Source organism: Panthera onca, chromosome B1 (genome assembly GCF_046562875.1).
Source record: "Panthera onca isolate mPanOnc1 chromosome B1, mPanOnc1 haplotype 2, whole genome shotgun sequence".
Classification (NCBI taxonomy): domain Eukaryota; kingdom Metazoa; phylum Chordata; class Mammalia; order Carnivora; family Felidae; genus Panthera; species Panthera onca.
The window spans coordinates 45,853,277-45,878,687 of record NC_138342.1 but is presented as its reverse complement, the minus strand read 5'-3'; the positions used below and the strand labels follow the sequence as shown (position 1 = coordinate 45,878,687).

Genomic DNA, 25,411 nt, shown 5'->3' with positions numbered 1-25,411 from the left:
GGGGCAGGGGATGCGTGGTCACCAACAGACATTCCTAGTGCCATGCAAAGTAAATACAAAATAGGATTTGTAGGAATAACATTGATAAGTAAAGAACAGTATGCATAAGATCACCAAGCTCTCATCCTACTGAGTTACTGGACCAGATGCACACAGCAAGCAAATCAGTACAGAGGAATCCACATATCTCTACTGAGGCAACTTGTATAGATCACAGGGGCTTCCTCTTCAGAAAGTGATAGGGACACTCCAGAGCTCAGCCCTGTTCTTCTGCTGAGTGTCTCAGACCTACAGAGCCAGATCTCTACTAAGCTAAGAAGAAAGAAAATGAGTCTTCAGAGACATTCAGAAAGAGGATAGAATGGAATAGAGTAGGCAGCAGAGATCACAATGCATTGTACATACTAAAAGCACAAATTAGTTCCTGCAATTTTTATTTTGATTGTGTGTTTGCATATGTGTACCAGGTAGTGAGGTAAAATATACTTCTCACTGAAGGTCATGGTCAAAGAGTTTGAAAGTCATGAACCTAGGGGCACCTGGGTGGCTCAGTCGGTTGAGTATCTGACTCTTGATTTCAGCTCAAGTCATGATCCCAGGGTCATGGGATGGAGCCCAATGTTGGGCTCTTCACTGAGCATGGAGCCTGCTTAAGATTCTCTCTCTCTCTCTCTCTCTCTCTCTCTCTCTCTCTCTTCCTCAGCCCTTCTCCCCTGCTTGCCTGTTCACTCACTCTCGCTCTCTCTCTCTCTAAAATAAAATGAAAAAAAAGGAAGTCATGAAGCGAACTCAGTCCCTTTTTCAATCTATCTGTCTGTCCCTCCCTCCTTCCTTCCCCCTTCTCCCTACCACATACCCATATCCATTTATACAGGAAAATCAAAACAGATTTATCTATTAAAATATGTATAATTAATACACAATATATATATAAGTTGACAGGACAAACCAAGCTCAGCACAAACCAAGCTTAGTAAACTCCCCTGAAGCCAGGCCATTAAGCAAAGCTGCTGAAGCTGTCAGTCATCACTATGGGTCTCACACTAAAGAGGATGATGAGCACTGATTAGGCCACAGGCTTCCTAGCACCTATCCAATTGACCTTCACCAGAGAACCTCCAGGCTTCTCTTCTTCCTAGCCACCTCCTGCCAAGACTGTAGGACCAGCCACCTACTAATCCATAAACAGTGTTAACTGGGCACCACCCAGGGGCTAACCATCGTGCAATATATAGTTTATACATTTATCTTACTTAGTCCTAACAATCACCCTAGAATATCATTTCCACTGAACAGATGATGAAACTGAGGCTCAGGAAGATAATAGCATACCCAAAATCTTATGTCTGGGAAGGAAGTATTGGATCCAGTAGGAAAAGCCAAGGTTCCAGGCTCCAAAGCCCAAGATCTTTCCACCATACCAGTCTCTTAGTTCAAGAACAGACTGAGTTTGAGATGTTTGTGCAGAAGATTATTGGTGGGGAGACTCAATACCGCATGCAGGAGAGAAATATAATTAGGATGTTGACCCCAAGATCCCATATAGGGCTCTGGAGCTGAGACAGCCTTTCAGAGATGTCCAGTCTTAAGGCAAGGGACCTGGGCCTCCATATCCCACTCTCTTATTGATAAGTCTAGATTCTGGCTTCCCAGAGAGGAGAGTATGACCTTAGGTGAAGTGGTCCTCTTCTGAGGACAGCAATGGCAAAGAAGGACTCAGCCAAGAATCAGCTACCAATACTCCCAGAAACTGAGGGAATGAGTGCTTTAGACCCACAAAAAGAACCAGGCAGGGTCCTACAGCATCCACCACATCAAAGAACACAAGTCTCCCCATGTTTGCTATCCTCAGCTGTACTGACAAAGTTGAATCCTCTGTCCTTAGAAAAGACTATTGCCTATTTCAACTCCACCATTTACTATGTGATTCTGAATCAGTAACTTATCTCTTGGTACTTTTGTTTCCTCACCTGAAAAATGAAAATACTAATCACAACATGGGATTTTTCAGAATATAGCTCCTGGCACCTAAGCACTGGGAAAACGTTTCCTGTTGTTAAAGTTTTTGTTACTTTGCTTTGCTCCCTCCTTGCCAGCCTCTTCCATGTATAAAAAGTACTTTAAGTTAGGTAACAACAGACATTGGTTATGGAAATGCCCAAATTTCAGTTCAGGACTTTGGCCCAATGTTTATTTTAGTCCTACAACTGCTGCTGCCCCCTCATTTTACTCATTACCACTGAGACTATGATTCCTTAAAGGAAGTTTCAGGAGATGTCTTTATGAATACCTGAAGTACTCCTGGGCTCACTCCAGGATAGTAGTTTAAATAATTCATGAGAGTTGTGCCTGCAATTGACAAAGACAAGGCAAACTGCACAAGAGCAGCTTATTCCTTACATGCCTTTCCACGGTCTTTGATAACACAGGAAGCCAGCATGGAATTTCAGTATTGCTTTAAAAAAAAAAAAGTGCTCCAAAGAAGACAATATTTAAAGAACAGTTAATCCCAAAAGCAATGTGAAGGTGACAGCCACCAGGTGATAAAAGTAAAAGAGGTACTACATTCTTTAGCCTGGTTTGGAAATGGTCCCTTCAAGAACCAGACCATTTTCATTTTCAAGAGGAAACACTAAGTAGAGTGTAGTTTTTCTCCAAACAGAAGCCTTGAAGATTTTTTTTAATGCTCTGCCAAAATGAATGTTGGATGATGCTTGTTGCTGTTGAATACTTAAGACGTTAGCTATTTCTCTAATGCTGTTAGAAAGCACTGCTTCACACAGACAGAGATTGTATAACTCCAATGGGTCAGTGCAAAAGACAAGATATTGTTAGAATGACAGTTGTATCCTTAAAATGCATTCTATTGACATAAAGATAAAAAGGAGTTTGTCTCAGAAGGCCAGCATGCTGATAAGCCAGAATACCCAATCACATAACCTATCTGGGCTTTCATAATTTTGTTTTGGATAAAGCCATGAGCCCACTGCCTACTCTTTCAACAAAACTGCCCTATATCCAACTGAACAGAACTATTCAATTTTACCCCCAAAGCCCATGTTTTCCCATCTCCAAGCCTAAGCTTGTGCATCTTCCCTGTAACCAGAGCCCCCTTCCCTCCACTTTCATCAAACTCCTCTCCATCTTTAAGGTCTATTGCAATGTCGTCTTTTAATGAAAGCTGTTCTGGGCCCACCTCTCCAAACTAGACACAATAATTCCATGTAAACTTTAATAACACCTTGTATGAATCTCCCTTGTGGCAATAATAATTCTTGCCTGTTTTGCTTGGGCTTATTTATTAATTTATAACATTTATTTTTCCTCTATCTTGTCAGCATTTTAAGGCAGTGACTATGTCTTAATCCTTTTTGCACCTTCTTCAATACCTGACACTACACCCTGAACTTGAAAATGTTCAATAAATGTGGCTGGATTTATCAATAACACTTTCTTTTGGCAGTCTGGGACCCACTATTCATCCTTTTATCATCACTGTACTTCCTCTTTCATCCCTGCTCATAGGTGTCAGCACAAAGTGACCTCAGCTATCCCTTGAAAATATCAGAAGATCAAAGGTTAAAAAGCTGACACTGTTTATGAAGGGTTGCTACCCCTCTGACTACCTAGGAGTTATGGGATTCTAAAGCTCAAATGCTCTTTATATAATATCTGAATTGGTGAACTGCCCAACGTCACATATGGAGCAGACCTACGACTAAAATCTAATGTAATGATGAGATCTTTTGTTGTTCAATACTGTTGGCATAGATAGGGTTAGAGTTTTTCTCTTTTGTGATCTTGAGCTCGTTATTTTCAGGAATGTAATTTTTTTAAGTATAAGCCTAAGAATATTAATTTGCCAAAACAATAAGAATTATAAGAAACGTTGGACTTACTTATAAATTTACATGTACAGCCAGGAGGCTCCACCCTAATCCAAAGTTTCAATGAAGAGTGTATCAGATTTAAATACAAACAAACATATACTTGCCTATGACAAAAACACTACAGGTTCTGTTTGTACTATGAAGAACATCCAAAAAAAAAATGAAGTTCAAGTAGAAACGTTTTTCTGATTTTATTCTCAGTAGAACTCAACCACAAACCAAAGTCATAGATGAATAATGCTTCAAATGAAGTGAAAATAATGAATCAATACATGACTGGCAAATTCTGGGGAATGGATCAGAGTTCTGAAAAATCATCACAAAAGATTTTCTTCCAGGGAGCTTTTGCAGCATCCAAATGCATTTATTACTGGCTCACTGCAATTTCTATGGAGCAGAAACTAAGCAAGACTTCTTGCTCACTTCCATTTTTCATAGAGTTGGCTATAACCTCATATTCCCTTGTTTAAACACAACCTACAACCTGTCTTCCACAGGCACCCTGTGATTTGTTGACCTTATAGCTTCCTTATGCCCCAAAGTTAAGATGACCTTATACTCCAAGACCATGTTTGGAAAGCTACCTAGTGTCAGTTTCTTTATGATGCCTGTGTGTGTCATTCTCCTCAAGGTGATTATCACATGAGTGAGCATAACACAATTCTATACAACACTTCTTCCATGTTGTGAGGTTCAATACTAAGTGCCTGGTGACTGTATCTAATTATAATAGAGGCCACTGGAACTATTTAACACAAACTCCCACAGGACTACATAGTCAAAGAGAAGCAAATGCTTGTGCGATTATGTGGTAAATTCAGAGATCAGCACACACAAGATCAAGGAAATTTCAATAAAAGCAGATTTATCTTTTCAGATCTCTGTAGGTAATGAGAGGTCATATCTAAGATTTGCTGCATAGGAAAAGCACCTTCAGTCAACCTATCTGTCAGCCTGGACAGGTCTTTAGGGGAAAGTCTATGCAGGGTAGAATGCCAAAAGGTTATACAAAGTATATGAATGAATGTGGACTATAAGGAAAATCCTTTTAGTTTTGGAAATGATGAAATTTGAGCATGAAATAACTGACTTCTAACAGCATGATAAGATGTAAATTCTGGTTGAAATAGGTACTGCCCTTTCAAAATGGTCATCTTGGGAGATTTTTCATACTCTACCTATGCTACTTTTGTTCAAAATATGTCATCTTTTAAAATTAGTTTCAGGGCACATTCTGTCAAAATCTTCATCTGGGCTTTTCAGCTAGGCTTGATTTTTGGAAAACAACCAGCTACAGGCAGACTCTAAGGTGCCCCCATGCTTCCTGGTGCCCCTGGATGCAGGTGCCCCTGCTTCCTGGTGTTCATGCTTTTGTGTGATCCCCTCCCCTCAAGTGTGAGTGGGGTCCATAACTTGCTTCCAGCCAAGAGAAGATGGCAAAGATGACAGAATACATATAATTACATGTATTTAATTACATGAATATAATTACATTATCTAAGACTGTAACCCATCTTGCTAGTAGACTCTCTCTCCCTTGCTGGCTTTGAGGAAGCAAGTAGTCATGCTGGGAAGGTCCACAGAGCAAGGAGGTGGGTAGCCCAGACAGCAAGAAATTGAAGCCCTTAGCCAACAGCCCAGAAAGAATAGAATGTTGCCAACAAGCACGTGAGCTTGGAAGAAAACCGTTCTTTGGTCAGGCATTCAGATGAGACCCATCTCTGGCTAATACTCTGCAGCTTTACAAAGGACCCAGCCATGCCCAGACTCCTGAGCCAGAGAAACTGAGATAATAAATGAGTTCGTTTTAAGCCACAAAGCTCGTGATGTTATTACACAGTAATAGATAATTAATGTGAAAGCTGATCATTCTGAGCCAAGATTAGTCAATATAACATGCAATTTTTTTTACCCAAGATATCATTCTTAAATTTTGTCCTCTTAATTATCTTTTCCTTACCTTACTTTTCTACCTATGCACTCCTAAGAAAATCAAGAATTCTCTTGAAAGGGAACCACTTTTGATTCACCTAATACTTTACAGGCATTTATAGGACATTTACTATGTGTCAGGCACTGTGCTAAGCACTTTACATATTTTATTAATCTACACAACCCTATAAGGTAGCAATTCTTACATTCCCATTCCAAAAGTGAGGAAATGAAGTAAAATACATTTCCCAAAGTCAAAAAGCTAGTAAACAGCAGTACCGAGAATCTAACTCAAGAAGTCAACTTCCAGAGTTTACACACTTAACATCCATCTCTCCCATTAAGGATGTACACAGGCATTAGCTGATTTAATCCAAACAAAGTCCCTATAAAAAGCTATTCTAATGACCAAATTTGCAGATGAAGAAATTGGGGCTTTGAGAGTTTAAGGAATTAAGTCCCTTAATTTGTTAATAGTCGAGTGTAGAATAAAAGAACCAAAGTTCTTTTTTTCTTTTTTGCTGCCCTAATCCAGTGCTCTTTCTACTGCAAGAATACCAGTCAGTTGTTGCTCTGAAGCCCTGAGGCTAATTGTTTCATGGGCACAGCAATATCCAAGAGAGAAGCTCTGAAACAGTTTTGAATGAAGAAACCATCATCCAGACACTCAATGTAAACACACTCTTGGGTTCCATTTTGAAAGTTAACACTCATCTCCAACAGTATTTCTATGATCATAAAATTATAATTGCCACACCTCATAAGGCAACACAAACTTTAAAGTCACACCTCATAAGCAAGCACAAAAGTTATTGAATGTAAGGTATATAACTCTGGGAAACTCCATTTCTTAAACTACAAAATGAGAAGGGTTGGAGAAGATCAATATTTCTCAAAGTATGTTCCAGAGGACACTAACCCTACAAGATGTTAAAACATGTTCAGGGGAGAAAAAAAGAAGCACTGGGGTGGGGTTGTATGGTCAAATTAGTTTATGCGATTTGCAGCCCTCTGCGAGGCTCATGTCCACATTAGCACTTAGAGGCTCTGAGAAGTTCTGCACTAAAGAAATCTATGAACTCTGCTGAACCCAGTGGCTTCAGAACTTTTTAACCACATGACCTTTTTTTCTGGGAACACTTTTATTAATGTCTGCTAGGACTCTAATTTCTACTTGGGAAATTCCATGAACTTACCTCAAGGTTAATTTTCATTTCACAGAAGGTTAAAAATTAAGTTTGACCTATAAAGTGAGTTAGAGGTAGTTTGTTTAAATTATATAAAACTTAGGAGGCAATTGCAAATGTCCCCAAGAGCATACATTTTCTCCAGACTTCCAATCCATCAATTTTAGCTGCCCATTATCTACTCTTTCTTTTCAAGGTACTTTGAGTTAATGATTTTGATGAATCTCAGAATGAAAAATAACATTTACAGATAATCAACCCATTTCCAGAGCAAAAATTTTTGGTGTAACCATTTGTTCTACCAACTTGCTTCATGTAATCACACATTCACCACAAAGAAAGGGAAAAAAGGACAAATATATTACATTTCTATTACCCAAGGAGTCTGTGAAGTTTTCCCCATGCTGGTTCCTTATTTCAGCTAAAATAACCATGTTCAGAGGGTATATTAATCCTACTGACCTTTGCTAAGCTATTTAGAGGAATCTCACCTTCCTTTTTTTCTTCATATTAAAGTTTTTGGTAGAGTTTCCTCACCCAAGTCAGTTTTGTAGTCTGTAAAGTGGAAACAATAAATTGGAGGCTTAAGGATTCAGTTCCTGTTCCTTTATCAAGCCACTTCCCACACAGCCAAGTCATTGGTATCAAACATAACAAAGTTATATTTAGGAAAATCGTGGGTGCTGCTTTACAGCAGTTCTTTTGCTCTGAGTCATCTTGGCTTCAGCTCCAACTTCAGGCAAACTATTTAACTTTTCTCAGGCTTTGTTTTTTAAGCCTCTGTTTCATCATCTGCAAAATGGGTTTATAATAGCTCCTGCCTTACAGTATTGTTAAGAGGAGTAAATGAGAGAATACATGGGAAATATCACTCAATCCATTTATTCAAAAAATGCATCTGTGGACCCAGAACTCTGCTTTTAGGGATGTTACTACACTTAATCATTATTATGACACTTACACGGTGGCTTCCAATTTTTATAAATGAGAGAATAGGAAAGTTAAGAAATTTGCCCAAGTTCAACCAGCTAATAAATAGAGTACTATGAATCTGAACTCTATTTGCCTCTTCGTTCTTTCTGTTGCACCACAATGATGTTCAACAAAATATGTTGAGTGTCTCCTATAGCATACATTTGCCAAGATGCTGAAGCAAATTTAAAAAAAAAAGAAAGAAAGAAAGAAAGAAAACAATCTTAACTCAACCTAATCTTTAAACAAAGACATAAAGTAAGCCAAACTGATCTCTGTCTTTGCTGCCCAACTCCAGGGAACAGAATCCTCATGTTGCTCCCATAAGCCCAAGGATCCTCTCACTATGCCTCAGTAAGGCAACCTAACCAGACACTGGCCTACCTTCTAGATCAATGCTACTCAAAGTAGCTGTCCATTGCAGTTTGTTAGCAGACAGCGTTGAAATAAAGGGTTTGCACTAGAATATAAATTAACATGCTGCTTCCTTCAATGAGAAATTCTTGATCACAAAAGAAAAAAAAAAACAGCTTAAATTAAAAGAGTGCTTCATAACCTGTACTTTATCTCATGGTGGACCAGCGTCAATTCCCAAACCACACTATGAGTAGCACTGTTCCACAACATTCTCAGTCCCCTTATCAAAACAGTTCATAACTGTTTTGATGCTCATTTCCCATATTCTCTGCTGTTTTCTGTGACTAAGCTGAAAAGCTAATTCATGTAAAGGTATTGATGTTGCTAATGGTTAATGTTTGGTGTCTCTAGGTAAAATATTTATCATTTAAAATGGGTCTATTATAGATATTCCTTAACCCAGAAAGTCATTTTGATCATGAAGATTTTAGACACCAAGCAAGACCATGAGAAATACATATTAGGAAGACAGAAGAATTTAGGTGCTGCTTACATCACAACATACTAACCCACAAATATGTGAGTATGTGCACATGTATACACAGTCCCAGTGTGGCATGTTGAGGCATGGTATGTTGTGGCATTATGACTTGAAGGTTAGGGAGAAAAGTTGCTTGCTCTTTAGTCAAAAGATTAAAAAAAATTTCCTCTGAGTTTGCTAAGGACAGATAGGGTGAATTTAAGCCTTGCTTCTCCATCACAGACAGATCTATTTTCTCTCTCAGACTCTTCCCTACTCTGAGGACTAAGGGTGGCTATGTGCCCAGTGTGCCAAGAAGAGTGCCTGGCACATCATAGGTACTACATAAATTCACTAGTTCCTCAGCAAACATCCACTTAGCCCTTAATTTGTGCCAGGCCCTCTTCATACAACAGGAAATGAAACAGATAAAGATGATATCATGCATGATCCTCACATTCCAGTGGGGGAGAGATTAAATACAAGCAGGGAGGAAAGAAGGTGGAGCCTTTAAAAAGTTCAAGCTGGGGACAGAAGGAGGAAAAAGCAAATTAAACGTGTGCAACCTAAATTGTGTATTCTTTCTCTTAACCATATCCAGAATGTAACGGAACCACCACAGTTCTGACTTTGGGTATTTAAATTGCTCCAAAAGGCAGTTGGACTGTGTTTAAAGAAAATTTTTCTTACTGGGATAGATTACTATGGGAAGGTACAAAGTCTATTCTCTTGAGTTTTTAACACAAAATAAATAATCCAAAAATAGGTGACTAAAACCCAACTCTTAATAGGAACCATAAGAATAAAGAACACTGGACAGGGAATCTGAGCCCATGCTGTGCCATTTATAAGCTGGGTGACCTTAGCCAAGTCACCCCACCTCTGTGAGTCTCAGTGTCCTCATCTGTAAAAAGAAAAGAGAGTGTTTGGTGACCTCTGGATTCCCTTCCAGTCCTGTGATTTCAGTGACACTAAACTCTTCCAGTCTCTTCAAATCCAGCACATCTATATTTTCATTATTGTAGGTTTTCACCAGAAAAATAGGGTAATTACTTCTGAAAGTATAGTGTTATCCTCAAGTTTTTTTTAAAAGTATAGCCCACTACTGAGACTACAAGCATACAGTCTGAGAGAGAAAGGAAAGACAGAAAGAGAAAGAAACAGAGGAGAGAGAGAAAAAAAAAAAAACACACAACAATGTCATCATGTCTGCATAGGGCTTTTAACATACTTCTTACTGTCATGGCTGCATCTCCTTCCCTGCCATCGCACACTTTATATAGTATGTACTGCTGAAAAGCAACATGTAAGCCAAATTTTGTTCACTTAAAGCAAACTGTAAGTACAGTGGAGAAACGGTTATTAAAAAGAATCCTCTGCTCCTGGGTGGCTCAGTTGGTTAGGCATCCAACTTGGGCTCAGGTCATGATCTCATAGTGTGTGGGTTCAAGCCCCTCATTGGGCTCTGCACTGCCAGCTCAGAGCCTGCATCCTGCTTTGGATTCTGTGTCTCCCTCTCTCTCTGCCCCTCCCTGCTCGTGCTCTGTCTCTGTCTCTCAAAAATAAATAACTGTTAAAAAAAATTTTTTTAAGAATCCTTTCACATCTTTTGTAATGCAAGTAAACACCCCATACTTCATTTTCGGTAATAATCTGAGTTTATATAAATTTATATTTTAAAACTACCCCAGTATTTACCAAAGGTCCACTCTGAGTCAGGCTCAATGACAAAAGGTTCACATACAGAATTATATCTAATATTGACAACAACCCTAAGAAATTAATCCTGGGATTATCACCATTTTAAAGATGGGGAAAATGCAGCTCAGAAAGACTGACTAATCCAAAGTCACCCAACCAGTAGGGAGGAGAAGAAGAAAGCAAACCGACATTTATGTGATCCAAGAGCCCAAGTTCTTAACCACTACTATATAGTGCCCATGAATACTAAGGCAAAGGCCTACTCTGGGCACATTTGAAATATGGAGCCTCACTTTGTCCTTTGGCCTCTGTTTTCTAGCCCCCAGAGTCCCTCCAGACATTTCTCAGCCACTAAACCTTGTTTCCATGTCTGACAAATGGCAAGGGGTTTCCAGGCATAGGTACTACTCTCAGAAGTCCAGGTCTGTGAGCAGAGATAGACGATGGGAGGCTCAGAGGAGAGTGGCCAGGCCAGGAAAAGGCTCAAAGCCATGTTATCTGGGGACACTTGGAAGAAGTGGGTAGGTTTGGACTGGAGAGGAAAAAACTCAGGGGAAACAGATGCTAGAAGAGTCTTTTCATAGTTCAGTGGTCTCATTTGAAGAAGTTGCTTCATCCAGAAGCAGCAGACTCTTGGTACATTCAGCAGCACAAATAAATCTTTAAAATACAGGAAGAAACAAAATATGACCTGTAGCACAATGCCATCTACTTAAATTAAAAATCTATGATAAAAGAATAATGCCTGTTTTATAAGAATTCATACAAATAGAAAGATACACATCACATGTATTAGGGTTGCTGCCTACAAAGAGTGAGGAGGGGAATCAAAGGGAAGATTTATCCTATTTTTTATTCCAAATAAATGAAGGAGAAATACATGTGATAAATAAGCCCCAGATGATAATGCTAGGATCAGCAAGTGAAATTTGAAAAGCACCAAGAGCAAAATATATACAGAACCCAACCACTTTGGACACCTCTTCTCATCCAATATACCAGCATCTCTGGTCTGAAGTATAGTAACAGCCTCTAATGACTCTCCTTAAGTCCACATTTTTCTCTGTATAGTTTATTTGCAGAGCAAATCTTTTAAAACACAGATCAGATCCCATTACTCCCTACCTGAATACCCTCCAGTGACTCCCCACCTTTTACAGAGAAAAATCCAGTGTCCTTACAATGGTCCTCATGATTTCACTCCCATTCACTTTCTAATCTCATATCCCACTGCTCTCTCCTTGGTATCCCCCTTTCCAACCACACTGGCCTCACTAGTGCTCCACGAACACACTATGTACCTGCCTGCCAAGGGCCTTTGCATTTACTGTTTCCATTACCTAAAATGTTCATCCTCCAGACATTCATATGTCTCATTCAGGACTCCACTTGAAAGTCACTTGTCAGTGAAGGCTTTCCTTCCAAGTCTAGTTAAAATTGCAAGTTCCCACTCCTGACACTCTCTTTCTTCCTTTCTTAATTATCTCCTGTCATGCTCTTCATTTTACTTGCCTTATTCACAATCTCCCTCCTGTAGAAAGCAAGCTCAAGAGCATAGGGATTTCTGCCTGTTTTGTTCATTGCTGTATCTTCAGAATTTAAACAGTATATGGAACATGGTACACACTCAATAAATATATTTTAATTGATTTTTGTTCAACATAAAAAAAAAATTCCTATAGAATCGTCCGTTAACGAAATGAAATATCTTATAAGAAAATGAACTCCCCATTGACTTTTTGTAAAGATATTGAAGGAAAGATTCAAGCACTGGGTATTTGGACTAGATATTAATCCAAGCTCCTGCCAACCCTGACATACCATAGCTCTGTGAAACACCACAAAAATGCTAAAATAAATTGCTCAGACTCCTAAAACTGGACCTCAGGAGGTCAGCAAATGCTTAAGAAACCAGAATCATATTCCCAGTCTCCTATATCTATTGAACTGAGTACCAGCAGTTTGAGTTTGTTTTGTTTTGTTTCATTTTTAATCTTTTAAACCCCATGAGTCTATTTGGTAACATTTTCTCCTGAATACAAAAAAGCAGCATACATCTAATTGCAAATGAGAAATTTCAGGACAAGCTAGTGTTATCAAATAACTGTATTATCTGGAAAAAATTCATCATCGCACGTAATTTAAATTCTTGCCCTTTGCTCCCTTGTGTATATTTTTGCATTAAAAAGTCTGTTTAAAATTAGTTCAATTCTTCCCTTTGGGATAGATTTTAAAACAAAAACATGGAAGGATTAAAAAGAGGAACAGAATGACTGATAGTTGAGATTTCTTCTATAGAGTCTCTTGATTTATATATGATAAGAAGGTTGAAAGCATATGTGGAAGCACCAAAAAAGAAGAAAATGAATATTCTAGGGTCCACGCAAATGAGTTATGCCACCACCTTCCAGGGAAAAAAATACTTTGATTATATTTTTTTTTTTTAGTGATGAGAAAATTGCAGTACCCAAGAGGCAGAGACCCTGCTTCAGACTCGATTAAATGTGGGCTAAAGTAAGACCCAGTTATTTCGGCATTATCTCTTCCCTCTGCTAGAAGAAGGGATTCTTCAGTTATGTGAACAGTCCAGGGATCTTACAAGTAACTAGATCATAGCAACAAGAGTGGTCCTCTGCTCCTGGACATGAAAATTCTAGAACCAACCTGGAACCTCTTCGGAGCCAAGAAGGTGTTCCATCCCTGTTTACAACTTTCCTCAACACAGAGATTGGGGACTTATGAGGATATCCACTTACAACATATTATTTTATTCAAGAAAGAAAGGGGCAGGCTTATCCCTCCACTTTTATAGAAATCTATTCTTCCTAAACAAAGAAGGAGTCTTGAGCTTGGGGTTTTTCAGGCAATGCACACTCTTCTCACTGTTGCAAATATTTAGTCTATTTCTGGAAAGGAGCCCACAAGTATACCACAACTAAGAACAGAAACCAATGATTACCATTTGTTCATCACATTCCCTGCCAATGCAGGGATATCTCAGACAATTTTTTTTCAATTTTTTATTTAAATTCCAGTTAGCTAACATACAGTGAAATACTAGTTACAGGTGTAGAGTGTAGAATTTAGTGATTCAACACTTAAACCTAATACCCGGTACTCATCACAACAAGCACCCTCCTTAATCCCCATCACCCATTTAGCCCATCCCCCATTCACCTCCCTTCTGCTAACCATCAGTTTGTTCTCTATAGTTAAGAGTTTGTTTCTTGGTTTTCCTCTCTTTTTGTTCCCCACTATGTTCATCTGTTCTTGGTCTTAAATTCCACGAGTGAAATCATGTTTTTGTCTTCCTCTGACTGAGTTATTTCACTTAGCATGATAGTCTCTTGCTCCATCCATGTCGTTGCAAATGAGATGTCATTCTTTTTGATCACGAGTAATATTCCATTTTTATATACCACCTCTTCTTTATCCATTCATCAGTCGATGGACATTTGGACTCTTTCCATAATTTGGAAATTGTTGATAATGCTGCTATAAACACTGGGGTACATGTATCCCTTCAAGTAAGTATTTTTGTATCCTTTGGGTAAATACCTAGTAGTGCAATTGCTGGGTTGTAGGGTAGTTCCATTTTTAACTTTTTGCAGAAACTCCATACTGTTTTCCAGAGTAGCTGCACCAGTTTGCATTCCCACCAAAAGTGTAAGAGGGTTCCCCTTTCTCCACATCCTCACCAACACCTATTATTTCCTATGTTACTAACTTTAGCCCTTCTGAAAGGTGTGAGGTGGTATCTCATTGTAGTTTGGATTTGTATTTCCCTGATGATTAGTGATGTTGAGCATCTTTTAATGTGTCTGTGGCCTATCTGTATGTCTTCTTTGGAAAAATGTCTATTCATGTCTTCTGCCCATTTTTAACTGGAATATTTGTTTTTTGGGTATTGACTTTTATAAGTTCTCTACATATTTTGGATACTAACCCTTTATCAGATATGTCATTTGCAAATATCTTTTCCCATTCTGAAGGTAGCCGTTTAGTTTTGTTGGTTGTTTCCTTTGATGTGCAGAATCTTTTGATCTTGATAAAGTCCCAGGAATTCACTTTTGCTTTTGTTTCCCTTGGCTTCAGAGATATATCTAGTAAGAAGCTGCTATGGGCCAATGTCAAAGAGGTCACTGCCTGTGTTCTGCTCTGGATTTTTATGGTTCCTTATCTCACATGTAGATATTTCATCCATTTTTAATTTATTTTTGTGTACAGTGTAAGAAACTGGTCCAGTTTCATTCTTTTGCATGTTGCTGCCAAGTTTTCCCAACACCGTTTGTGGAAGTCACTGTCTTTTTTTCCATTGGATCTTCTCTCCTGCTTTGTCAAAGATTAACTGACCATATAATTATTGGTTCATTTCTGGGTTTTCTATTCAGTTCTACTGATCTATTCAGTTCTAATGATCTACTGGTCATTTTTGCGCAGTACCATACTGTCTTATTCACTACAACTTTGTAATATATCTTGAAGTCTGGAATTGTGATGCCTCCAGCTTCGCTTTCTTTTTCAAGATTGCTTTGGCTGTTCGGAGTCTTTTGTGATTCCATGCACATTTTAGGATTGTTTGTTCTAGCTCTGTGAAAAAATGCTGTTGGTATTTTGAAAGGGATTGCATTAAATGTGTATATTGCTTTAGGTAATACACACATTTTAACAATGTGTTAAAGACATTTGTTCTTCTAATCCATGAGCATGGAATGCTTTTCCATTTCTTTGTGTTGTCTTCAATTTCTTTCATCAGTGTTTTATAGTTTTCAGAGTACAGATCTTTTACCTCTTTGGCTAGGTTGATTCCTAAGTATCTTATATTTGGTGCAATTGTAAATGGGGTTGATTGCTTGATTTGTTTTTCTGCTGCTTCATTAATAGTGCAGAGAAATGCGACAGATTTCCGTATGTTTTCTATTCTCAGAGGATTTTTAAAGGGTGTTCCCCAACACTGAGCTGAACAGTGATCTACAGGGTCACTGTTCCTCTTCCTGACATTTTCTCTTTTATGTTCCCCAACCCACTCCCTCCTGATAATGGATAAGTTCATTGTATAGAACATATGTTTTATTATCAAAATTAACACCTTAAAAATGCTTTAATAGTGACTCAAGGGTAGATTCTGAGTGACTTCTATATGCCTAGCATTGTGATCAGTAAGAGGTGAAGACTGAGGGGGCAGGGAGAATGAGGAAAGGCGGGCACAGTAAAGAGTGATCTGTTTGTACCCACATAGAATTCACAATTCACTGGATGGACAAGAGTATCATTATAAAATAAATTTAAAGGTAACATAATATGGTGCTTCGTGCCACAGAAACAATAGCATATTTAGCACTGGAGGAGACCAGATTCCATGTGCTTTAACCTGGAATAGGTCTTGAATGGTATGAGAACAAAACAGAAAAGATAGAGGAGGTCAGTCTCTAGATAGGCCTGGCCAAAGTCAATCACCCTGTCCCTATTGGTCTACCACTATGTGGCCATATAGGGCAATGGGAGCCACAAATAAACTCAGGAGAGATCAAACAAGCCATGGAATTTTGTTTTTTTAAGTTTTTATTTTAATTCCAGTTAGTTACAATACATAGAGTGTTCTATTAGTTTCAGGTATAATTCTACTGCATAATACAATACAGTAATTCAACAGTTCCATACATCATACCCTGTGCTTATCACAAGTGCACCCCTTAATTTCCATCATCTAATTAACCTATAAACAAGCCATAGGTTTTGGTCCCACGTTATGTTCCTCCTTAGGATTATTCAACACATAGAACCCAATTCTCAGAAAACACAAAATTAAAATACTGCAACTAAGCCAACAAATTCTTCCCTTTCTACAGAGAACCATTCTATGCATATATTTATGATCAGCTTTTCTCCAATGTGAGAATTTAAAACAGAAAACAGCTAGCAAAAAATTTTTGAAAGCAGGTACGAGATCAGGGCAAAAGGGCCAGGTCCCAGAAAAACACGGCAAGAGTTGGTGCTTAAATCCCAGGCAGAAGGAATGAAGTCTTCCAGTGTGGTATAGTGCCATCCTGGAAGTGACAGTCTCCTCCCATTAAAACCCTTTATACTCATGTAAGTATGACCATACAGGCCCTGGCTATATGACTGCATGGCACATTACTTACATTCAAATAGAGAATGGGGCAATCCTACCCACCTCCAAGGGTACAGACACTGGAAATAATATAGACAAAGGTTTAGGATGGGGCCTAGGCCAGAAATTATCAAGTGGCATTTATTATTAGCATTGTTAATAATAATAATTTTAATATCATCACCCTTCCTATCAAAGCTTCTTGTTTCTTTCTGACTTTTTTTGCTATACCCAAATAACTAAAAAGTTATATGCTCAGATCCCCACAGGGTTTCCTTCTCCTGTTAGTACTGTGGGTCATCCTGGTTTAATCAGTCCTTTTAAAGAATCACCAGCCATTCTTCTGGCTGACATTTTAATCAGGTTTTCCCAAGAATCCCAAAGGAGGGGAGAAATAGAGCTGCAGTGAAAAAAATCCACTTTTCTCTACATGCCAGTAAATTATAACTTTGTAGCCGCCTCAGAAAAAGAACAAAAGACACATGGCAGAACATTTTTCTGGCTGAAAAAATTGACAAAGCAGTAGAATCAAGTTCCTTGCAGTATTGATGGTGGGGTGGGGGTGCCAGGCAGGGGCAGGGAATAAACACAGTTCTGTAGAAGCTCAAAAAACGCTTCAAATAGTGAATGAATAAATGAATGATGCAGGGAAGATTTAAGCTATTATTATTCACTTTTTATATTCTGCTGCTTCCAGAAAGGATTTGAGGAGGTTGAGGAATTAATTATACAAGTCAGAGTTTATATGTTCTGACAACTACCATGGAAGGTAAAACAGAGAAAGATTCCAAATAGCCCAAGATTGGGAGCATTAATTAATTAATGCTAACTCTTCCTACCTGAGCAAAGGCCTCAGGCTAATAACATTCTAAAATTGCTTAAAAGCAGTTATAGTCACAAAACCAAGGTACACCAGGAGTCCATTGGGAACTTTAATAACATTACACCTGAGCTCTTTATGTGAGAAGGGAGCTCAAGAGACTGTTCACAGACTGAAGCAAGATGGGGAAAAAGCCTCACTCAGCAAATAACATGCCATTAACTTGGTGTGTGTGAATGGTACTCAGGGAAGCAGTAATTGAGTCAATAAAAAGTCAGAGTGGATAAACAGGCCAAAATGGGAGGGTGGATGAACCTGCCAGTTGCCAAGGAAATACACAGTGAGACAAGTCAGAATATGTGGGTCACTGTATTAGAGTCTTAAATACAATGCACATTAAATAAATGGTAGTAGTGATATTATGACGTAATGGAGGGAAGAAGTCATTTAATAAAAATAATGGCTCAAGTGTATCATGTGCTTACTACATTCCTGGCACTGTTTTAAGCACTTTACCCATGTCTAATCCTCATTTAATCCTTCCAACAGCCCCACAAGGCAGGTTCCATGATAATTCTTACTTCACATTTGAGAGAACTGAGGTACTGAGACCTTAAGTGACTCACCTTTCATCTATTATCTCATTTAATCCTCAGGCCAATGCTCTGAGGGAGTTACCATTTTATATATAAGAAAACTGAAGCACAGAGAGGTTAGTAATTTGGCCAAGGTCACACACCTAGTAACTACTAAACCAGGGCTCAGAGCCATCTGACTGACTCCAGAGCTGGTACTAACATGCTGGCTGCTGCATGAAATCTGTCTAGTTTCACCACAAGAGATACCTAGCATGAAAAATTTGGTTGTGTATTCATAGTAATAATAATAGCAAATCCTTACATAGAACACAATGTGGGCCAGGAACCGTTTTCAATAATTAACTTATCCTTACAATATCCCTTTAGAGCAAGGAGTACATTATGCCCATTTTACAGATGAGGAAACCCAGAGAGGTAATATGCCTGGCACAGAGTCACACATTAAGTAGTTGAGAGCATTTAGAGTCTGTGTTTTTAACCACCCTGCTTTCCTGCCTAAGAATGATACTTTGAGGCCATGTTGAACAACATGACGATCAATAACGGTGAAAAAGAAATCAGCAACAGCAAGGAATTTCCTTCCAAAGCCTCCTCTTATCACACAAGGGTATTCAAATCATCATTATGTCTCAATGCCAACAAATCCTTTTAAAACTGGTGGTCTAATCTGGGGGAAAATCTTGTTGTTCCCAAGAAAGAGAAAGCATATGAATGGAAGCACTGTGCTATATTGCAGACTATGACAAGATGCAGAGAGAGGGCATTCTGTATCCCAAACACCTGTCATTGCCATCCCAAATAGCAAAACCTTCTGCTTCCTACTGGATGGGTAGCAGCCATCATAACTGTTGAGGTCGCCCACGACTAACTAGAACTGCAGTTCCACTCCAGTATCCTCTCTGTCTTTGGAGAGCAGGCCGTGATTTTATTTTATTTTTTCTAGACCCTGCTGTTTTTTTCTATAAATGCTATTGTGTGAAAAGACCCATAAGGAGATAAAGCTGAGAGATGCTTGCCTGTTGAAAATACGTTTTGTAGCCACTCACAAAATGTGAATATGCCTGCCACTGCTAACCGTGCTGATGGGAGGCCCTTCAAAGGTGTAAGCACTGCCTGCTCTCCCCGCTGCTAAAACATCTCCATCTGCAGTGAGTACTGTGGAGAGGCAGTCACAAAAGATCAAACAAAATGGCTCGAAAGGATTACTCTCCATTTTTATTAATGTTCTAAATTCCAGGAAAGCCCGTATACTCCAGTGGCAGTGTCTGTCCCACAGGCAAGGCTTTTGACCCACAGGGTGACCCATACTTTTGAGACCTTCCCATTTTCATCAGTGATTCCTTTCTGCTAAACCCGCTGAGATGGAAATCTTGTCCAGAGTATGCCTGGGGTTTGCAAATCAAAGGAGCAGCACCAGAGTCCAGATTTAGGGAACCTCAACTAGATGCCTCATTCTGGATTCCTATTCTACCCTGTGTTTACCTCATCTCAACACACATCAGTCACCCTGTCCTGAAACTGTCCAGGAACGTGATGGCGTATCTCACCCAATAAGCAATAATTTCTCTGTGACCAGAAAATAGGTTTAGTTTACTTTTGTTTATGCAGAACTTGGAATTGTGCCTAGGTGATATAAGCACTCAATAAATATAGTGACTCAGGAAGCAGCCTATAGGGGTAGCCCCAGTCCCAGCTATGTTCAAACAAAACCAAAAAAATGGGGGCTTGTTTTCATCATCCTTCATTGAGTGCTTATGCCACTGTAGGAAATATTTTGATATCTGTCTCATTTTATATTTACAAGTGACCCTATTATGTAAATGACATAACTATCCTTATTTTACAAATGAGGAACTGGAAGCTCAGAAGGACTAAGTAACTTGCCCAAGATCACACAGTTAGTGATCTGAGCTGGGATTTGAAACCAGGAAATTTGATTCCAGCTTGCATGAAATTAAACAGACCTTTCCATACCTCCCCTCAAGTTGCAAGTTCCATTTTTCCGTTTTGTGATTTTACCTCTTCCCCCACCCCAGCCTTCTTTTCCCCTTTGTGTTCTTTACTGTTAACTTTACAACTAAATAAAAATGGCTGAAAGGTACAATACACAGCACCATCAGTACTGACCCTAAACGCAGATTCAACTCTTACATTTCAGATCAGACCAGATAGACCTAGGTTGGAACATCTTGGTCCTGAACAGAATCCATCCCTGTGGTGAAGGGTGAGGTCCTTCTGGTGGAAGTCTATGCTCCAGGACCAACTCTGCCTTGGGCCCACAGCCCAGGTGACCTTGGGCAAGTTTCCAAGTTCTCTACCTATTTAAAACATGAAGATAATAATCCTGCCCTGCATTTTTCCTGGACTAGTTTCTGTGAAGACTGCCTAAGGCCACTGTAAATGAGAGCACTATGAATATCCTGTTGTATTCTCTGCCAGCATGATGAGATAGTGTTGGGATCCAATGACTCTTATTTAGGCAATGGAGGTGGATTGCTGTTATTCACTTATCTTCTGGGTCTAATCAAAAGGAGCAAGAAAGAAAGCTTCCTTCCCAAAAAAGAGAGAAAGAAAAGAGAGAGAATGAGAGACAAAAGAGAAAGAGAAAGGCAGCAGAGAGATGGGACACAGGCAATGAGACAGGGAGGGAGAAACATAGACTGAGACAGAATCAAAGACAAAGAGACAGAGAGAGGAGTCAGACAGAGGACCCAAAGCTAAGACAAGGTTTCATTGTCTATTTCTTAGATGTAATAAGTAATTGCCTCCAAGACTGGGCACAAATCTAACTTTAATAACTTAAATTCTTTCTTCCCCCTACTGCTTGACCTTGAACTTCCTCCTCTTTAGCTGTCCCTCCACTACCACACAGTACTCAACCCACATCAACCAATCATTAAGCATGTAACAGGTAGGAGTAGGGTACTGTCTAGAAAAGCTAAAATGTCAGGGGCACCTGGGTGGCTCAGTCAGTTAAGTGTCAGACTCTTGGTTTCGGCTCAGGTCATGATCTCACAGTTCATGAGTACTGACAGTGCAGGGCTTGCTTGGGATTGTCTCTCTCTCCCTTTCTCTCTGCCCCTCCCCTGCTCATGCATGTGCATGCTCTCTCTTTCTCTCTCTCAAAATAAATAAACTTGAAAGAAAGAAAGAAAGAAGGAAAGAAAGAAAGAAAGAAAGCAAGCAAGCCAAGCCATATTGTCACATGAAGAAGCATTTCAGTTGCACCTGGTTTATGACTTGGCATTTTCCCACCTGAGTCTCCTGAAGCATTCCCTGCTCTGCATCTCACCCTCACTGCTCTCATCAGCCTCTGGGCAAAGATGCATTGGCCATCTTGGGGCTCACTGAATGAGGCTGGACTGCACCAGGTAAATTGGGCACAAGAGCCCAAATTCTGCCCAGTGTTCACATGAAGACTACCAACCTACTACAGGCCCAAGAATGATAAGCCTACTTCTGTAGAATGACAGTACTGTTCCCTTCTACTCTAAGGGTAAAAAGTAAGACCCACGTTTGTGGTGAGAACATAAGCCCTTAAGCCCAAGTCCTAATAGCCTGATGATGACTCTTCCAGAGATCTAGCTCGTGGCTATTATATAGATCATCTCAAAGACTGCTCATTTAGGGCACTCTTTCCATGGTCTTTACTGACACCCTTCCTACTTTCTAGATAGAAGTGAACAGTTACATGCCTTATATTTGTCTCTTGCATCAGTTTCCCTTTCACACACATCTGATCCTCACAGCCTCCTGAAGTGATGATAAAGATAAGAAAGGTGAGTCTCAAAGGAGTATGTAGACTGCTAATTAATACTCATGGAGCATCTCCTATATGCCAGGTACTGTCTGTGGCCACTACACAAGCTACCTCATGGAAACTTCTGATCCTAGCAGCAAAGAAGTTATTACTTGCCCCTACTTTAGAGATGTGGAAACTAAGACTCAACAGGTTGAATGGCTCAAGTACAGTCATGTAGCATTCAGAGAGCTGCGGCTAGGACCAACACCTTTGACTCCACATTTAGGCACAACAGTAGATCTCCCTACCTTCACCCAAGATTTCAGAGGTAGATTTATTTTTGAAGGGAAAAAAATTTCATAGTGGGTAGATCAGGTTTGTCCTGGCCAATACCAGCTTGAAAAACAAAGTTCTGGAGCCCTCCATTTGTATACTATGAACAATTCTTTGACTTGCCACTTCCCCTCTCTGTGCACTCAATAAAATGGAAGTGCTGGCTACTTAAGAGGTTTCTAAGAAATCCAAAATCTTACTTGTAGTAGTACCCTTACTACAAGTGTCTTGAACAATGAAAATTGCTTTCCTAAGTGAAACTAGACTCGAGTGGTTTGTTCTGCCCTGTTATAGTCATCCAGTCAGTAGAAGTGTTTGTGTGATTTTTTTCAAAGTTCTGAAAACAACCTGAGGAGATAATAAAATACCATCCTCTTTATTGAAGTCTGAGATTCCCTAAAGCTGAAGACTGCAAATTGTGGTGTTTGATTGCCCTAAATGAAAATGTTGGAAGATAAAGAATCCCCTTGGCTCTAACCTTCAAGGAGCAAACCATGCCCAGAGGCAAGGAAACACAGCCAGTATAATACATTCTCCCTTTGCTAAATTCTACATTCTGCAAAAATTCTCTCTCCTACCCAACTACATTAGTTCAGAAGGCAATCAATACAAAAATGCCAGGCTCATCCTAAGAGATCCCAACTGCAAAACAAAAACTCTAAGCAGCTCAGTACCAAAACTTAAATGGTTAACCCCTTATTCTCTGTGTGGCACCCTCTTGGAGATACTCACGCATCTTGGTTTTCAAGGTGAAAGCTTTTCCTAATGAACCGTGAATTATGTTGTTACAGTCTGATGTAAGGCAAGGCCTTTGTAACCAATTGAAGGACAGTCCAATCAGAGACCCTTTGTTTCAGGAACCTTCAGAAAGGATTGGTTTAGGTTTATAGCACCCTCTGATAAGACCATCACATCTCTAGGACAACTACATACAACAATGCCTCTACATGTCCTCTTCCTCCTTTTAACTGATTCACGGTTTATGTCTCAGGTTGATATAAGAAAATGCTCCATACTTTGAGAGAACACTGAAGGAAAACCACTGTGTTACAATCATAATAAATCGAATGCCTCATTAGTCCCACTCCCTTTGTTGTTACTGCTGTAGGATGTCCTGAGAAAAAAAGGTGAGAAAAGACTGCTTTAACATGACTCTACTTAATGTAGAGAACAAATTTGAGAAATAAGTCATAGTGGGCAGGGAGGGCCTGAAAGGACTTTATTTAGAAAAATGAAAGTATGTATTAAGAGAATATGTGTATTATATCTTACATTTAACAGAATGTAGGTTGTAAATATCTTTAAATATTAAATCATGATGTGGAGGAGTTTTTTCATTTATGTTCCCCCCGAAAGAACTAAATGACAACCCAATTTAAGACTGATAAATTCCCATTTGACTTCTACAGAATGATCGTAAAGAGGGTGGTTATTTTTGCAAAAAATATGCAAAGGTTCCTTCAGTTTTCTCATGGGTCTCTATTTTCCTTTGATATTCATATCAGTTTCTTTTGAGGCATTCTTCTAGTTATTACAGCTATGTAACAGATTACTCCCAAAATTTAGTGGCTTAAAATAACAACACCTACCTTAATACATTCTCCCTCTGCTAAATACCATATTCTGTGAAAATGCTCTCTTCTCTACCTAGCTACTACATTAGTGCAGAAGCAGCTCAGTAACGAAACTTAAATGGTGGACTCCTTAATAAGCAATCTGAGCAGGGCACAATGGGGACAGCTTGTCACTGCTCCACTTGTCATCCGCTGGAGCAAAGACTGGGGGCTAGGATCATCTGCCAGCCTGCCATTCATATGTTTGGCACCTGGGCTGGGAAGACTCAGCTGGAAGCCAAAACAGCACAGACTCCTCAGGCTTCTTTCTCTCTCTCTCTCCCTGGTCTCAACACATGGTCTATCCAACATAGTGGCTTCAGGTGACTGCATTTTACACATGGCACCTCAGGGCCCCTGAGAGAGAAGGCTGAAGCCACATCACTTTTTACAACCTAAGCTGGAAAGTCACACAGTATCACTGTTCTGCCATGTTCTATTCCTTTGAAGTAAATCTCTAAAGCCACTCTATTTCAAGAGAAGAGGCATAAAGATCTACCTTTTATGGGAGAAGTATCAAAAATTTGTGGACATGTTTTAAAATTACCAAAAGTGTCCATCATGTCATCTTCTTTGTTGATTTTCTCTTCTGATTTTTGACTGATTCAACTCTGCCAGATCCATTTGTCATTGGTTCTGTGTAAATTTGGTGTCAGGTCCATGAGGGCTAGGATTTTCATCTGTCTTATTCAGGCCTAGTCTCCAATACCTACCTGGTACTGCTACAGGGAAGGTGCCCAATAAATATTTGTTGAATTAATGACTGATTCAGCAGTTCTCCAATATTAATTTAGTCACCTTCAAGAAATCCCAAATCCTTTATATGATTTGCAATTTTACTCTGCAACTAGTTTTCCTTGTCATTTTATTGTATTGTATTGTCTGAAGTTAACAACATGAGGCAATCAGCAAGAGACCAGTTTTTTAAAATGTTGATAAGATGAGCAGAGATAAAAGCTAATCCTTCCCAAAGATATTGAAATGGGGGATTAATACTGTAAGTGGTCATTTCATTTTGGGAGGAGCATAAGGAGCTCTGTTACCCACATGAAAGCTCATAAGTGCAAGAGCCCAGATAATGAAGACTTAAATAATAAGGACTCCTAGAATACCTTTGAGTAAGTCAAAATGTCTCCTCACTTTCCAATTGCAAAAAGGCATTACCTCCCAAGTTTTAGCTTGTTGATGATTTTAGGACTTAGAATTTTAGATCAGGGTCAAAGATATAGATGGGCAGATATTTACAACCTATAATAACAAAGTTAAAATTAATAATAATCAGTATCACATTTCTTGATTTCAAACTATATTCCAAAGCTATAGTAATCGTAACAGGATGGTGTTGGCATAAAAACAGACACACAGATCAATGGAACAGAAAACAGCCCAAAAATAAACTCACACATATATGGCCAATTAATTTACAATAAAGGAGCCAAGAATATATAATGGGAAAGGACAATGTCTTCATTAAATGGTATTGGGAAAACTGGACAGCCACATGCAATAGAATACAACTGGACCACTATTTCACACTATACACAAAAATCAACTCAAAGTGGCTTAAAGACTGGAATGTAAGACTTGAAACGATAAAACTCCTACAAGAAAACATAGACAGTAAGCCCCTTGA

The 25,411-nt window shown here is 39.2% G+C and overlaps 1 long non-coding RNA gene across 1 annotated transcript in view; it reads right to left on the bottom strand.

The window, feature by feature from the left end:
• The window catches only part of LOC132693327 (uncharacterized), a 32,350-nt gene that overhangs the window by 3,500 nt on the left and 3,439 nt on the right, over positions 1–25,411 (bottom strand). The window lies entirely within an intron of this gene.